This window comes from Pecten maximus, chromosome 16 (genome assembly GCF_902652985.1).
Source record: "Pecten maximus chromosome 16, xPecMax1.1, whole genome shotgun sequence".
Classification (NCBI taxonomy): Eukaryota; Metazoa; Mollusca; class Bivalvia; order Pectinida; family Pectinidae; genus Pecten; species Pecten maximus.
In genome coordinates, this window is record NC_047030.1 from 2,183,223 (window position 1) to 2,189,055 (window position 5,833).

Here is a 5,833-nt window from a genome sequence, read left to right on the forward strand (position 1 = left end):
GGAGGGGTAACCGTCAATTAAACTCCCTCTTTTTCTTACCAATTGCACAATTATATCTGGAGTGTTTACTATTTGCCATGTAAAAAATAAATGCATCTTGTCACAGATGTCAACCCTAATTCAATTAGGAGGTAGAGAATGAGGGAGCTTGTTGATGTTAACAGAATTTTATCAGCAATACTACAGTTACCTCCACACACTTAAGTTTTTGTATTAGCTCAACAGTATAACACAATGAATTCTTAAACTCCTAAATTTGCAAAAATATTTATTTTTGCTTTAATTTTCAGGTGTTTGATTTATAAAAATTGTTTTGATGCTGTAAGATCACTTAAATAATTCTGAACTGTTAATTTTTCTGTTTCTTATATAATTCAATTTCAAGTTGTCACCTCACTTGTGATTATGATATTGAAGAATTTTCTCCCTTTGAGATATTGAACATATAATACATGAAAACATTGATGTGCTGACATGAGCCTGTTTAATGTGTCAAATTATTGTCTCTGGAGTATTATTAGCAAGACAATTCATTCAATTTCAAGTTGTCACCTCACTTGTGATTATGATATAGAAGAAATTTCTCCCTTTGAGATATTGAACATATAATACGTGAGCCTGTTTAATGTGTCAAATTATTGTCTCTGGAGTATTATTCTTTTATTATTAGCAAGACAATTCATTCAAGTTCAAGTTCTTTGCTTCAAAGTACAATTCTTTTGAAAAGTAAGGTATCATACCCCCTTAATTAAAAGATGTTATATTAAGGAGGTTACAACCCTCAGTTAAAATATGTCATAGTAAGGTAGCTTACACCCTTAATTACAAGATGTCATAGTAAGGTAGCTTACACCTTTAATTAAAAAGTCATAAGTTAGCTGACACCCTTAATTACAACATGTCATAGTAAGGTAGCTTACACCTTTAATTAAAATGTCATAAGTTAGCTGACACCCTTAATTACAACATGTCATAAAAAGGTAACTTACACCCTTAATTTAAACATGTCATAAAAAGGTAACTTACACCCTTAATTTAAACATGTCATAAAAAGGTAACTTATACCCTTAATTAAAACATGTCATAAAAAGGTAGCATGCACCTTAATTAAAACATGTCATAGTAAGGTAGCTGACACCCTTAATTAAAACATGTCATAAAAAGGTAACTTATACCCTTAATTAAAACAAGTCATAGAAAGGTGTTTTTCACCCCAAATTAAAGCTTACGCCCTTAATTAAAACATGTCAGAAAAAGGTAACATATACCCTTAATTAAAACAATTAAAACAAGTCATAGAAAGGTGTTTTTCACCCCAAATTAAAGCTTACGCCCTTAATTAAAACATGTCATAAAAAGGTAACTTACACACTTAATTAAAACATGTCATAAAACGGTAGCATGCACCCTTAATTACAACATGTCATAAAAAGGTAACTTACACCCTTAATTAAAACATATCATAAAAAGGTAACTTATACCCTTAATTAAAACATATCATAAAAAGGTAACTTATACCCTTAATTACAACATGTCAATAAAAGGTAACTTACACCCTTAATTACAACATGTCATAAAAAGGTAACTTACACCCTTAATTAAAACATGTCATAAAAAGGTAACTTACACCCTTAATTACAACATGTCATAAAAAGGTAACTTACACACTTAATTACAACATGTCAATAAAAGGTAGCATGCACCCTTAATTACAACATGTCAATAAAAGGTAACTTACACCCTTAATTACAACATGTCATAAAAAGGTAACTTACACACTTAATTACAACATGTCAATAAAAGGTAGCATGCACCCTTAATTACAACATGTCAATAAAAGGTAACTTACACCCTTAATTAAAACATGTCATAAAAAGGTAACTTACACCCTTAATTAAAACATATCATAAAAAGGTAACTTACACACTTAATTAAAACATGTCATAAAAAGGTAGCTTACACCTTTAATTAAAATGTCATAAGTTAGCTGACACCCTTAATTACAACATGTCATAAAAAGGTAACTTACACCCTTAATTAAAACATGTCATAAAAAGGTAGCTTGCACCCTTAATTAAAACATATCATAAAAAGGTAGCTTGCACCCTTAATTAAAACATGTCATAGTAAGGTAGCTTACACCTTAATTAAAACATGTCATAGTAAGTTAGCTTACATCCTCAATTAACACAATTAAAACATGTCATAAAAAGGTAGCATGCACCCTTAATTACAACATGTCATAAAAAGGTAGCTTACACCCCTAATTAAAACATGTCATAAAAAGGTAACTTACACCCTTAATTACAACATGTCAATAAAAGGTAACTTACACCCTTAATTACAACATGTCATAAAAAGGTAGCTTACACCCTTCATTACAACATGTCATAAAAAGGTAACTTACACACTTAATTACAACATGTCATAAAAAGGTAGCATGCACCCTTAATTACAACATGTCATAAAAAGGTAACTTGCACCCTTAATTACAACATGTCAATAAAAGGTAACTTACACCCTTAATTACAACATGTCATAAAAAGGTAACTTACACCCTTAATTAAAACATTTCATAAAAAGGTAACTAACACCCTCAATTAAAACATGTCATAAAAAGGTAACTTGCACCCTTAATTACAACATGTCATAAAAAGGTAGCATGCACCTTAATTAAAACATGTCATAGTAAGGTAGCTGACACCCTTAATTAAAACATGTCAATAAAAGGTAACTTACACCCTTAATTACAACATGTCATAAAAAGGTAGCTTACACCCTTCATTACAACATGTCATAAAAAGGTAACTTACACACTTAATTAAAACATGTCATAAAAAGGTAACTTACACCCTTAATTAAAACATATCATAAAAAGGTAGCATGCACCCTTAATTAAAACAATTAAAACATGTCATAGAAAGGTATTTTTCACCCCTAATTAAAACATATCATAGAAAGGTATTTTTCACCCCTAATTAAAACATATCATAAAACGGTAGCTTACACCCTCAATTAAAACATGTCATAAAAAGGTAACTTACACCCCTAATTAAAACATGTCATAAAAAGGTAGCATGCACCCTTAATTACAACATGTCATAAAAAGGTAGCATGCACCTTAATTAAAACATGTCATAAAAAGGTAACTTACACCCCTAATTAAAACATGTCATAAAAAGGTAGCATGCACCCTTAATTACAACATGTCATAAAAAGGTAGCATGCACCCTTAATTACAACATATCATAAAAAGGTAGCTGACACCCTTAATTAAAACAATTAAAACATGTCTTAGAAAGGTATTTTTCACCCCTAATTAAAACATTTCATAGAAAGGTATTTTTCACCCCTAATTAAAACATATCATGAAAAGATAACTTTACACACTTAGTTAAAACATGTCATAGTAAGTTAGCTTACACCCTTAATTAACACAATTAAAACATGTCATAGAAAGGTATTTTTCACCCCTAATTAAAACATATTATCATGAAAAGATAACATACACACTTAGTTTAAACATGTCATAGTAAGTTAGCTTACATCCTCAATTAACACAATTAAAACATGTCTTAGAAAGGTATTTTTTACCCCTAATTAAAACATTTCATAGAAAGGTATTTTTCACCCCTAATTAAAACATATCATGAAAAGATAACATACACACTTAGTTAAAACATGTCATAGTAAGTTAGCTTACACCCTCAATTAAAACATGACACACCCATAAAAGACCATACTGGGTAGATTGAAGTTGAGATTTTGCACTGATGGGAACTACACTTTGAGGAAGAGTACACTGAACAACAAGCAACATTTCTTTATCTGTTGTAAAATTCAAACAGAAGTCTCATAAATCTCCCCCAGGTCTGGTAAATGTTTAAGAATCCTGCCTGATATAAAGTACATCTACATCCTTAATATAAGGTGGAATTGCACCTGTCTGAGTTTGATCCATTTGTTTACCCACAGATAACTATTTTACTCTAGATATCTTTAAAATTTATTATGTTAGGCGAAATTTAGACCTATTAGATAAACGACTAATTATCTTTTTTACATCCTTACTTAACAAAAGAGCTCATAGTAGTTGTTGTGTCTGTTTGTGTGTTTGGCTGTGATTTCTCTTCCGTGACATATATATTGCATTATTTCACCTTTAAAGATTTGTTTGAAGGTCATCTTGTTATGACCCACCAGATTTAGGTCAACAAGACCTATATTTTGACTAAGGGTTCAATGATGTAGCAAACTATAGAAGATAAACGTCAACATCTTTGATTCAAATTTTGATTAGTTGTTTTCTTATTGAGATTTGTTTACAGCGTATGATCTGTGTAAACTTCTTTCAATAACCAGTGACACTAAATGCAGGGTCATAGTGTAAGGCTATTATAGATAGTGTGTAGGGAGGATGGGCTTCCAAGTTGGTTAGAATAAATCACCTTGATCCACTCTTAGGTCTGAAGGGTCAAATGTGATAAAATCTTTTTCCAAACTTCTTCTTAATAACCAAGAGGCTGATGACCATGGTGTTAAGCCAATACTCCCTGATAGCATGTTGGAATAAATGGCTGCTAATTTTTCGAATGTATGACCTTGACCCCATGTAAAAATGTGTTTATTTTCAGAGGACTTTTTGTGGCTGTTTGTAGGCCCCATTCCCAATTGAAAGTGTTTTATATTTTAAGCCAAATTCCCAAAATTTGCAGTTAAGTCCTGAAATAATCTGTCCCAATTCATCAATTTGCTTCCCAAAATATGAGACAAAAAAGCCCCAACACAAACCAGTGAGAAAAAGCCCTGATTTTGTTGTCATATGTATACTCTAAACTGGAAAAAGGTATTACTTTGAGATTGAAGTGTTCACTTCACCAGCTGCATAACAGGCAAGTTATACAGGTCTCTTGGGGCTTTTCTTTCCTCTGAACTTTCTGACAGGTTAAATCTATAAATATAGCTGTACATTATAGTTGTACTGAGTGCAGTTGATAGGACTGTCCCACTATAGATATGGTATATATGTAATACTGTAAGATTTTACATTTTATGGGTGAAAATTGAACTCCTGCTCCTGACCCTTAACACCAGCAATGTAAATCTGTCAGAGCCATGTACTAACAAAGGGCCAGCCAATATATGATTAATGACGGTTCCTTGACTTTCTTGCATGTGTTGATCAGTTTCGATCTTGAAGCGACAATAAATCAAAATGGCAATTTTTGAGAGTTTCGTACCAGGTGACTCCGAGATATGCATTGTGCACCAGTAATGGTTGTGAATGGAACAAGGACAGTAGGTAGAAAGCCTTGTTAGCATGAACCGTCGTTACATCGTGTTGTTATCATATAAAATAAACATATAAAGTAACTAAATAGAATTGAAAAAATAACGAAAAGAAATTAATACAGTCTTTATTCCGAGGACAAACAAGGAAACGTATAAAAATAGGAATATTTCCGTTGATTATATAAGATTATATTATTCAATATATCATTTTTAAAGACTGACAATTCAAACTAACAATACGTTTAGAAAGTTTTTACCTGGTCAGGTAATAATCTGCATATGATCGTAAACAATTACAGGAGTAGATGGTATTCACATTGAGGTAGCACAATTATAACATATTCTCGGGTATTATTCCACTTAAATGCATTTAGACTATGATAATTGTCTCACTATGACACCTGACCATTAGACTACAATAGAATGTAAATTTCACCTGTAATTCCCCGTTGATAACTCTGCCCAGGTGTATTGATACCGGAGTATTACCTGTCAGTAGGAGGGGGCTCTACTGGGTAGGGGTTCTTATAACGGGGTTTTT